The sequence below is a fragment of the Martes martes genome (assembly GCF_963455335.1).
Source record: "Martes martes genome assembly, chromosome: X".
Lineage (NCBI taxonomy): Eukaryota > Metazoa > Chordata > Mammalia > Carnivora > Mustelidae > Martes > Martes martes.
Window position 1 is genome coordinate 31857347 of NC_137897.1, and position 13165 is coordinate 31870511.

The window sequence follows — 13165 nt, forward strand, 5'->3', positions numbered from 1 at the left end:
GTTTGTCTCACTTGCCTATTAAAATGCTTTCTAAATGCAAAAAAAAACCCTTTAGAACTAAAAATTATAATAACCAAAATAAAAACACACTACCTGGGCTCAACATCAGCGTGGAGGTGGCTGAAAAAAGAGTCAGTGAACTTGAAGACAGATTGATAGGAATTATCTGATCAGAAAAAAAGAAAAAAGCAAAAACCAAAAACAAAATAAACCAAGAAGATGTCCTTGAGACTTTTTTTTTTTAAATGATGTATTGGCTTCTCCTGCATGACTCTTTGAACATAAGAAGTAATGACTCTCTTAAAATTAGACCCATTTTTTTTGCTCAATTCCCTGGGACCCTGAAGGGCCACTATAACTAAAAAGAAGCCTGGTCTGAGCACATAAATGAATAATCATGTTGGGGAAATAATCTTCCAGAATTTTTCCTGGCTCCAACTTAAGATATAGTATAGTACAAGCATTAAGAAATTTTCACTCATTTTCCAGTGTTCAGCTGAGCAGCCACATCCTATCACAGTTATCTTTTAAAAATCATACCTACTGGGGGCACCTGGGTGGCTCAGTGGGTTAAAGCCTCTGCCTTCGGCTCCGGTCATGATCCTGGGGTCCTGGGATCGAGCCCCACATTGGGCTCGCTGCTCACTGCTCAGCAGGGAGCCTCCTTCCTCCTCTCTCTGCCTACTTGTGATCCCTGTCTGACAAATAAATACAATCTTTAAAAAAATTTAAAAAAATCATACCTACAAAAAATGAAAATAAAAATCATACATATATAGTGTGGTGTCACGGTTAGACTCACGGACGGTGGTGCTGGAGTGCCTGGATGTAATTTCTGGCTCTACCGTTTACTAATTGGGTAACTGTGGGCAAAATACCTAGTATGCCCATCTGTAATATGGGGGTAGTAACAGTTCATACTTAATAAGTTTTGGAACTTCTGGGAAACAATAGACGTAAAGCACTTGGAATTGCACCTGGGACTTAATGTGTAAGTGTATGTTTTTCTCAGATCCTTTCTGAATAGAATGCCAAAAGGAACAGAATATCGAAAGAACGAATCCCCTTCAAAACATTAATTTAAAAAGTATCTCATTTCAAAAACCTTCCCAAATGTGCTTGAGAGGAAGAAACAGCTCTCACCTTTCCCCTGCTAATCAACAGAGACATTCCTTTTTGAAAGTGGACATACTGCCTGCTTCTTAGACTAGCTGTCCACCACAGGTAAACACCACTCTGTGCTCCTGGGTGTGTTTGGTGTGTAAATAGATTGTGGGAACATGAGAGGCTGGTTTTTCAGGTTCCTGCTCCTAGCACTGCACGAGGGTCAAGTAGACCGGCGTTCTACCAGTGGTGTGTCTGAAAGAAAAGTGAGTTTACAAAATGTTCTAACCATCAGATTGAGGTAAGAATAACGTGTTTAGGGGTCTTCAGCGTGATATCTGCTTTCTTGGTTTTTGTATTTTTCCATGGTAGGGCTTTGGGATTTGCTTATCAGGAAATGAATGACTCCTTCCACCATTTGATATGAGATCTTACAATGAGGGGAAAGAGAGATGGATATATACAGAAGGGACATTTTGGCTGTTGGGCTGCTACGTGAGTTTGATGGCTTGAGGAAGAAAATCGAAGTATCTTCCCATTATTAGCACTTACTTTAATCTACAGATTGAAATACTGCACTAGATCCTACTGAAAAAATGAGTGCCTCCACGAGCAAGTATATATCCTCCTGACATAAACAAATCAGGTTCACAGCAAAAGTACTGTTATTTTGACAAAAATCTCTCACACCTCTCTGTATGAGATAGCAGTCCTTTTGTTCTGAGTTTGTTTCATTTGTTAGAAAACTCACATGTTTTATTTAGCATTGTTGAATAACAGTTCTGCTCTTGATAGGGGTAAATATCCACTGTGGTTATAAATTGAGTAGTAAGATTGTCAAAGCCTGAAATCCCTGGAATAATTTCAACATGAATGTGATGTTTTTAACACCACAAGGAGATGAGATACTGACTGAATATGAATATACCCTAGAAAGAGCCATCACATTTTTTGAAAATTGTTCTTTAATATGGATTGTTTTAATTAGCAATGCGATCTTCCTCATTTAAAGGAGAAATACATTTTGCAGCATAATGTATCAAACTCTGTTCTTGGAGAAAAAAGGAGTTATGTATTTCCAGCATTCAGAATTGTGAGTAGCAAACATTACTCGTATATGATAATGTGTTTAAAAATATACCTTAAATCTTAGCCTCCTTAAGATGTCTTTTAAGCGCAGGAAGTTAGTGTTTAGGGTTTTGGGTTTGTTTTTGTTTTTGCTTTTTTGCTTTGTAATAAGTTGCTTATATGTTGTTTAGGCGACAGCTTAAGCACAAGACTGTTATAATTTATACCCCACAACTTAAGTGCATGAAGACATTGGACTTGAGTGAAATCCTTAAACACCCTTGAGGGCGTGCGCACACCCCCCCTCCCACACCCACACACACACTTACATATGGACAGCTAACACTGGGGAAATAGATAAGGGAGACTACAAGAAAATGTCTTTTTGTTGCCAAATCATATTGATTCCATGTGCTTATGATTTTCTGAAATTCTCTGCCAGCCTGAGTTTGGGAATTAGCTTTGTGTTGCCGTTCTGTTTATTCTTGTTTGATACTGTCTTCTAATAAGTTTAGGGGATAAAATAATGTTTCTACCTCTTTGTGTCCTGGAGACCATTTAGTATATTCGCTGAAACTACTTTCTTCCACTCATTTAGTATCTTAAGGAAACGCAACTTTGTGTGCAAAATGAGCCGTTTGTTTTACCTCACTGAGCTCTGTTACCCAATGGTGTATGTTATGACTGTTCAGCCAACATGTGCAAAAATTTAGCTCATCATCCGGGTGCCTGGGTGTCTCAGTGGGTTAAAGCTTCTGCTTTCGGCTCAGGTCATGATCCCAGGGTCCTGGGATCAAGCCCCGCATCGGGCTCTCTGCTCAGTAGGGACCCTGCTTCCCTTCCTCTCTCTCTCTGCCTGCCTCTCTGCCTACTTGTGATCTCTGTCAAATAAATAAAATCTTTAAAAAGGAAAAAAAAACTTAGCTCATCATCTTTGATAGTTTCTATTTAGAATTCTTCAAAACTGTGTTTTCGTATATCCCATATTCTGCTCATGTACGTGCTCTCACTCACGCATTCACCCCGATGCATACTTTCCCACTTTGGGATGATTTCACAGGATTCTGTGACTTCTCTCCACCTTGGTGCCGTTCCCAGCTCTGTCTATCTGTGGGTAGTGTCATTGTTTCCTCTGTCGTCTGCTCACCGTGCTTTCGCCACATCTTCCATCACGCCCAACCCATAGACTCCTAATTCTCCTGAGTACAGAGGTCATAAAAGAGGTGGTCTTGTTCCTTCCATCACTTGTAGAGCTGGTAACTCAAGTGGCTACTACCTTAAGTTCCGGAAGATCCTCTAGAAGTCAGGCAGACATCTTAGAGGTACAAAATCTGTTAAATACAGTGTTCCAGGATAAGAAGTTTTCTCAATCCGGTTGCTCTCCCCTTTCAGCAAAACACATCTCTAAGAGGTACTTGCTAACATCTGCCCCTTCTCGCCTTACTACCCATTTTCTCCCTTTTAAAACCCCACTTTCTTTCAGTTTCCCTGTGATATGACATCTACTTTCATCACTTGATTGCTATCGTACTTCCAAGGGTCACTTGGGGGTTGCCATTAGGAGATCTAATGCCATTCTTTCATTCATTGATCCATTCGTTACATATTTGGTGACAGCTACATATCACACGCTGCTACAAAGTGAAGTTACAGTATGTGGCCCTCTGTGCCTTTAAGTGCCTCTAGTTTACTTAGGAAAGATGTTAATTTCCCCAAATAATTCATTTCAGCTTTGGTAAGTGCTGTGAAGGCTACTTTTCCAAATCCTCGTTCTGTTTGACTACTTTGCTCATCGTGACATTCACGATCACTTCCTACCTCTTGAATTCTCCCTTTCTTCTTATCTGTGACTCTATGTTATCTCTTCAACTACTTTTTAACCACTTTCCCTTTTTGTTTCCTTCTCTTCCCTACTTCTTCACTCCCCCAAAGGCTTATTATTTGGCCCGTAACCCATTACTTCTTTTTCCTTGCCTGTGATGTCTCAGCAGCCCATAGTTTTAAATACCATAGTTAAAAATATCACTTTCAATCATGCCTCTAAGATCTCCATTTCCAGGTTTTTCCATCTACTATGTGTGTTCCCACTTCTAGATCCAGCTGTCGCCCAATATTTATCACAGTTGTAGCCAAACCCACTGTCTTTTATGTTCTCCTCTTTCATCCATGTTTTTGCTAATGGCATCAATGTTCTCCTGGCTTCTCACGTTTGAAAACTTGGAGTCACTTTTTGCTTCTGACTTTTCCTTTGCTTTCAATACCCAAACCATTACCAAGTCCTAGCATTCTTTTTATGAAAGTATGTCTAGAATCTATCCTCTCCCCTGTGTCTTTTCTGTAATTTTTTTTCTTTTATACTCTATTTTCTCATTCTCTCCTCCCTCAGTCGCAGAACCATCAAGAACTCGGGGTCTGAGTCAGACCCCACCTCTACCAGAAAGTGAAACCTCATGCATATCTTGTTTTCTCAAGCCCTGGGGACAGAATTATGAGTGTGATGAAAAGAACACAGACTTCTGTAGCCAAAGATCCAGATTTAAGTTCTGATTTTAACATCGAGTGCCTCCTGTACATTTTCTCTCTCTGTGAGCCTCCGTATCCTCTTACTCATCTCACACAGCAGTCACAGGGAACAAATGGGATCATGGAGGTGAAATAATTTTAAATTATGAAGCACTCTAAGTATTAAAGTAAGATTTGAAAATAGAAGACTGAGTTAGGGACACAGACCGAGGTTCTGGATCTTAAATACTGGGGCAGTATAGGGGAGGGGTTGAGAGCCTGGACTTTGTAGCCAGACTCCCTGAATTTGAATCCCAGCTCTATGACTTAACAGCTATGGGAAACTGGGAAATTAGTTACCTTCTCTGTTCCTGAGTTTCCTCTTCTGCAGAATGAGGGTACTAAGAATTTCTATCCAAAGGGTTGTTGTAGGATTGGAAGGGTGAATAGTTGTACAATACTTAAAACCAGTGCCTGGCACATTGGAAGTGCTTGCTAAGTGTGAAAGTGGTGGTGAGGGCCAGTGTGGCAGCACGTGGGTACAAGGTGGGAATGATTTATTAGAATGGAATCACCATATGGGGATCAGGCAACACATCGAGGTTGGAAACAGAGCCAGAGAGTACATACCTATACCTGACTGAATCTTTTTTTTTTTTTTTTTTTTAAAGATTTTATTTATTTATTTGACAGAGAGAGATCGCAAATAGGCAGAGAGGCAGGCAGAGAGAGAGAGGAGGAAGCAGGCTCCCCGCGGAGCAGAGAGCCCGATGCGGGACTCGATCCCAGAAACCTGGGATCATGACCTGAGCCGAAGGCAGAGGCTTTAACCCACTGAGCCACCCAGGCGCCCCTACCTGACTGAATCTTTCATGACTCAGATAAAAAATGATCATCGCACCAGGGGCAGAAGCGAACAAACGCACATTGAGGAGTCACGTATATTCTGAGCAAACGTTTGAAGTTCAAGGATGGGGATAACGGTCTTTCAGACATTTTGGAGGGGCGTTAAGGAAAAAGGAATGGTCAATAGTTTGCCCTTCAGAATCCTGAAATGTGTCAGTATTTCATGGAATCAGAATATCAGTATCCAAATGTCCAAATATTAAGAAAGCAGACTTAACTATTCCCTGTATTCTAGAAATTTCTTTCTATAACAAGCATAGGTGTATAACACTGCAGAGTGCAAGGGACCTTAGAAATTCTATTCCTCTCTATCGACAGGCTCATTAGCCAGAGTATGTAGTTTTACTAACACAGTAGTAGTTTGCTTTGTATGAGTTTTTCTTTTCCATGTTAAGAAAAGACAGATATTTACCCCAAAGATACAGATGTAGTGAAAAGAAGGGCCATCTGTACCCCAATGTTTATAGCAGCAATGGCCACGGTCGCCAAACTGTGGAAAGAACCAAGATGCCCTTCAACGGATAAATGGATAAGGAAGATGTGGTCCATATACACTATGGAGTATTATGCCTCCATCAGAAAGGACGAATACCCAACTTTTGTAGCAACATGGACAGGACTGGAAGAGATTATGCTGAGTGAAATAAGTCAAACAGAGAAAGTCAAGTATCATATGGTTTCACTTATTGGTGGAGCATAACAAATAATATAGAGGACAAGGGTAGATGGAGAGGAGAAGGGAGTTGAGGGAAATTGGAAGGGGAGGTGAACCATGAGAGACTATGGACTCTGAAAAACAACCTGAGGGTTTTGAAGGGGCGGGGTGGGAGGGTGGGGGAACCAGGTGGTGGGTATTAGGGAGGGCACAGATTGCATGGAGCACTGGGTGTGGTGAAAAAACAATGAATACTGTTACGCTGAAAATAAATAAAAAATTAAAAAAAAAAAAAGAAAGAAAAGACAGATAATATCCAGAACATTCCAAGAGTGGTTCTAAGTGCTTCAAAATATTTTAATCATTTAATCTTCCCAAGAACACCAGAAGCTAGATCTCATCATTAGTCCATTTGCTTAAGAATAAATTTAGGATCATCGAGGTTATGCATCGCCGATGGATAACGGAGCTGGGTTTCAAACCCAAGGAGCCCAGAACCAGAGCCCATATTCTCCACCACCGAGTCCTATCATCTCAGCAGCTCTGTGCCCCGGCATTTGGTTAAGGGCAGCAGGCTCTGGAGTCTTGGGCAGCTGTTAAATGTTGCAGTTTGTTTTCCCTGACAACTGTTATTAAATGTTTGAGAGTTTTTCATAACATATAAAAATTACTAAAATAAGATTTTTAATTTTTTTGAGAGATTTTATTCATTTGAGAGAGACACACACACAGGGAGAGGGAGGCCAAGCAGGGGGAATGGCAGGCAGAGAGAGAAGCAGACTCGCTGCTGAGCAGGAAGCCCTAGGCGGGGCTCAATCCCAGGCTCCTGGGATCATGACCTGAGCCAAGGCTCCGAGTTTAACCAACTGAGCTACCCAGGCGCCTCTAAAATAAGATTTATACTGTTTTCCAGTATCTTTGTAAGAGGAGTCTGATTTCTCTCATCCATGAATCTGCACGTGAGCATCAGAGGTCTCGAATGGTGAGCCCTCTTTTTCCTAGATAGCATATTGTACTGTAAATTGGCAGCCACTTTGCATTGTACTTCATCGTGGCTTCTAGCCACGGGGACTTTTTCCTGAATGTGTGTTAGTTTCCATCTTTGCTTTTGCTGACATTTCAAAAGTTCAAGCTCAATGTTTCGAGTTGCCGTTTGCTTTCTATTTCCTATTTTAACTACTACTTATTCATTTACGTGTTCTCTCACCATAGGGTTTTTCTATTTTTACTTTAAGCGTTATCAGCTACAAAAATAATCAAAGAGGTTTTTACTTCATTTTCTTCTCCACTGAATTAAAATATTGAAATCAGTCTTACCGCCACTGAACCCCTTAATAACCGTATTCCTTTCCAAGTAGGCATAATACCATTCGTAACTCACATTGGAGTTTCATTTAGCAGTTTCCGGTCCTTGTAACAGTTGACTTATCCAGGCTAATTTGATTTCATCTTTCTAATCAAATGCCAGGAAGCACTCTCTTCCTACATTAGGAACACGTCCAATTCATTTTGGGGTTTGTGGTTCATGTAAATAGACTTCAGTGGCATTTTCACTTTGATGTTGTGCGGTCAGAAAATATTTCCAAAAGGGCATCAGGGCTTGGAGGGAAATTAAGAAGATGCATAACAAAGCAAGTGTAAGGGGTACTTCATTTTAAAGCAAGTAAAATTTCCAAAACCAAACAATATATTTTTTTTAACAACATCATTGAACATTGAGAATGTATTCTAAGAAAGGAAGTGGTAGATCTTACCAGAAAATATAGTTGAGATGAGACGGCAGGTGTGTGTAGAGAAATCATACTTGGGATGTAGCCATCAAATAATGACGTTCCAGGATTCAAAAATAGACTTTGAATCTAAACATACTTTTATCTGGGTCATAAAAAGTTCAGCAGCAGCCCACTTGGTAAACACAGACCAAGAGAGATCATAGCAAACATATTTATTTACTTCACCTATCAGACTATAGACAAATCCATTGATAAATCCTCCCAAGAGCTATATATAGACAGCGATAATGTTTAGTCTCCTGGCATGAAATCACATTAAAATCAATGTATGATTAAAATTTTTGAAATTAATTTCGTTCAAATCGATCAATATATCAAGTGTTTGTTTTCAAACAAGGCAGTAAGGACCTCATACAAAATAGGCATTTTTTTCCCCAATTTTCAGCATGTAATAGTATATCCAAAGATGTCTGTGCTAATGAACAAATGTATATAATTTTAAAGTTTTATATTTTGACTAGAACTGGATATATATTAAAACACATTTTGTGACAAAGAATCACTGTCCTCTAATTGAGAGACCAGCCCAGGGAAAAAAAATTACAAGGAAGTCTAGTCAGTAACTTGGAAAAAGGAAAGGCAGGAATGTTTTGTTTGCATTAGCCATGTTTAAGAAGGAAGAAGTCAGCTTACTTCAGACGACTCATGGCTGTCATCTAATTTCATTGGCTGTTACCAAGTCTGAGCTCCAAACACAGGCAGGTCATTTCTAAATCAGTTATACAGTACAAACCAAATAGCTATTGATTTTCTATCAAGTGAATTCCCGTTTGACTCTCTTATTGTTTTTGTGAATAATAGTGATGTGTTTGGCTTTATACTTAGGCAGAACATGATGTAACGAATATTAGCACTGCACAGGTTCCTGAACAATGAGGAGAAAATCCAGGGGTAATATTTGGTTGGTTATATTGGGAAACTATTGACCCTGGCTCAGCAAACATAAAATGTAGGTCCAGGGCTGCCACGAAGAATCTTAGGAACCGCTCACATTTTCCATGCATTTACTAGGCCCCAAGGACCATTCGAGTGCTTTCCATGTCACCGAGGTGATGTCTTTGTTCAGTCATGTCTCCAAGATCCCAGAGCTAACAAATTTCAGAGTATAGATTTAAACCAGAGTCCTCACTGGCTGTGAGTTATCTTGGTCAAGTTAAGTCCTTCTCAAGGTGTCTCCCTGCAGTACTTTTTTCCTCCTCCTCCAATTTCTACCTTTCTTCTGGGTCACAGGCTCACCCAATCTGCTGGCAGGTACAAAGCTGTTGCTGTGTTGTCCTTGTTCCCAGTGTCTCACCAGTTAGCCTCCTCTCTCTGACCTTTTGTCCAGGGTAGAGGGGCTTGTGTTCTCTGGGTCCTTAGGTCTACCGGCCCCTGTAAGACTTCCTGTTGTCTCAGCCATGAGGGGTGCCCCTGCCCCAGCTGAGCTCTTCAGGCCATTCTCACGGGAGCCGAGTAACACCAGGCCCTTTCTCACGTATTTTCCTCTGCCCTCTCCACACCCTGACCCACTGCTGGAGGTTTTCTTTCCTTTCTCAGTCAGGGGAAGCTGCTCCCGTGTCATATCCTACATCTTTTCTGCATTGTCATGTAATAAAACTTGACCTTCAGACCCCCAGGCTCTTTTTCTTGGTAGAGAGAACACCTAGCTTGAGGAACGTTGAAAGAAAAAGAAAACAGATTGAGAACAGTGTTTCCGAAACAATCTGTGGCAAAGAACCAGTTTCTTTGTTTTTCATTTTCCAAGCCACCTCAGACCAGTGCTTTTGTAAAAAGGCACAGTAGGAAGAGATGAGTCCACGGATTATATACTCCTTTGTCATGTCAATGTCAAATTCCTGTGACAGTTTGTAAATGCTCTCAGTTCTCTACGTATCTTGTCACAGTAAGAGTCTGCAGACCGGCACCAGTCCCTGAACCCACCTCTGCCCTGAGCCCCCCTTTCCCAGGGGCAAAGGGATCTGTATTTACGACAGTCCATCTTTCATTTTTCTGGTGTGACTACGTGTCTATCTTTGTACAGTCTTTCGGTCCATACATATGTGCACCCTCAAAAGCCAGAGTGCTGGGATTGGTATAAGATTGAGCAAGCCAAAACTATACGTGAGTATGATACATCTATGAGTTACACATTTTATATATATAACATTCTATATATAATTATATATTATTTTTATAATTCATTATATATGTCTTTAAATACAAAATATAAAATTAATTATTTCTTTAAATGTGAAATATAAAAATTTTTAACATATATTAACAATTATATATATAATTATATATACATATATATAAAATTCTACAGTACCATATAATGGTCATGAACACAGTCACTGGAGGAGAACCTCTTTAGTTTGAATCCTAACTCCACCCCTTATGAGCTGTGTGGCTTTGGGCAAGTTTCTTAGTCTCCCTCTGCCTTGTTGTACCTATCTGTAATATGGTAATAATGAAAATAACTAATTCCAGCTGTTGACGTGAGGCCTGAATGAGTTAACGTGTGTAAACCAGCCCCACAGGACAATGACTGGCCCGTGTATGTAAGTGCTATGTGAGTGTTTGCTGTCATTTTTACCGTGAACCGTAAGGAAAAGGAGTTAAAAGGCAAGTATATACTAATGAAGCAGGAAATACAGAATCCAATATACAATAGAATACCTCATGGGTAATTGAACAGTTATGATTACTTATGACTTAGATAATGTAGCTTAGCTTCTTTAACATAGTAGGTAGGAAAGCTGGGATTTGAACTCAGAGCTTCCTGACTCCAAAACTTGGAGTTCTTGCAGTTTGTCTCCTTGAGCTGTCCTTTGGAAACCCACAGAAAGTTTTAAAAATCTAACGCCTTGGAGCATCTCAGTGGCACAGTCGGTTAAGCATCCAGCTCTTGGTTTTGGCTCAGGTCACGATTTCAGGATCGTAAGATAGAGCCCATGTGGGGCACCATATTCAGAGTCTGCCTGAGTTTCTCTCTCCCTCTGCCCACTGCCCCCATAAATAAATAAATCTCTGAAATAAAAATACAATGCTTCACCACCAAACTCAAATTCTTTAATTTGATTTAAAAAAGAGTTTTAGTAAGATATAATGCACGTACCTTAAAATCTACCTATTTTGAGTATGCAATTCAGTGTTTTATTCCTATATTCATAGGTTGGACACCATCCCCATAATCTAATTTTAGAACATATTCATCCTGAGGTGGACCTGATAGCAGAGTTCCTGAGGTCTTAACTTCAAGGCTACAGACCCTATAGGAGTTCTTGAATGGACTTTGAATGGTTCGTGAACCTTTTCTAGGACCTATAGCTTTCCTTACCTTTCCAAAACTAATAGAGATGGAGCCCAGGTAGTCTTACGAAACTTTAGACTGGTGGGTTCTCAAACTTTAGGGTGCTTGCAAATCACTGGGGGTGCTTATTAAAATTGAGGTTCAAATTTAGTAGGTCTGGGACACAGTCAGACCTACTATGATTTTGATTATAAGAATACCAACATCAGATAAGTGAAATGTTATCTGCCCTACAATCCCATTCCTCTCATTAGTGGATCTGTGTTACCAACCAACCAATCAATAAACAAAAACCCACAACCCCCCCACACACAAATGCAATCATTTTTTATTATTTTTTAAACTTTGTCAATAAAACATTTGTGGGCATTTGTTTTCTCTCTTGTTCTGTAAGTATGTACAAAATAGTCATGATTTTGCATCTTGGACCGAAAAGCCTAACGTATTCACTGGCCGGCCCTTAATAGAAAAATTGTGTCAACCCCTAGGGTAGACCATGGTGTAAGACCACCTTGGAGGAGCGTACATGCTGTTCATCTTACTCTCCATAGCTCTTTGGGGCATTTGGCAGACACGGCATTACTAATCAGACTGAAAAAATACTAAGTATGAGAGGCAGCACGTTGGCTGTATTTATGGATAATTCCTCCTCTAGAAGAGAGGTCTGGACAGGTGAGAGTCAGTTGCTGATTTAGTTTAAAAATAGAGCTTCCTGGGGGGTTGCAAGCGACTTGCCTGAGTGGAAGGAATAGCTTTCCACAAAGGACCTAGTGTCTTCTCAGCTAGGTCATGTCATCAAGACTTGGGAAGCAAGATTCCCTAGGAGTAATTTGCCGTCCTCAAGAGAGCTTGGTTAATTGGGTTTGGATGCTAGTTAGCTCAGTTTATGGGTAGAATATTGCATCTTCTTATATCAGTCTTCAAGCTCCTTAAGACTTCAGAGTGTTTGTTCATGGTTCTGAACTTGCAAGAGCTGTCTGACCATGTGTTTTACTTGTAGGAAGACGTTTCTGCTTAGCTCACTTTGACTCCTGTGAAAAGGATCTACTGGAACATGCATGAATCTTCAAACTTCTCCAGGCTTCAAGTGGTTTCCTGCACTATAATCTCTATTGTAGAACTTCCTCTCAGATGTCCATCTTGAAGTCTTCTGTCCTTTGGTCTTGATCAGTAACTTCAAATCTCCTAACCAATGGCTCATTTCAAGTTAGGCTGGCTATCTATCTATCGATCTATCTATCATGCAAGAGGTTGTCTATTCTCAACACCCATCCCAAATAATCTTTGTTACTGCAAGGTCCATAATCACTGGTCAGATTTTAGCATGTTTCAGGGGGACGAGTGTAAAGCATGACCTTGAAGGAATTGGATTATACACTAAAATAATTGCAAGACTTACTAATTTATGTATTATTAGAAACTAGGATATTAGGGCAAGGAGTATTTGATATAACACTGGATTGGGCTAAATTTATTGAGATGATACATTTTCCAAAGATTCTGCGTTTAGTGTGGTATTTCAAGTAGCTGGAGGTGTTTGTAACAGTTTACTCAATTGGTTAATTAAAAACTTAATGGTGGCCTACACAGACTCTAAGTGATATATTTGACTCCAATTCATTAGACTCAACTGCATCCCTCACTGTGTTGATAACCCCTTCTCAGTTTTCCATCAGCTCATTGTTCCTTTGTCCCTTCTTTAATCATTGTTCCTTATGCTCCTATCCCTGCCCTCTTACATTCTCCCTTGCATAACTCTTGCCACCATATAGGCACCAGTGATTCCCAGTTAAATGCTTCTAGTGTAGACTTCTCTGATAAACTCCAGTTCCATATTCCAGATGC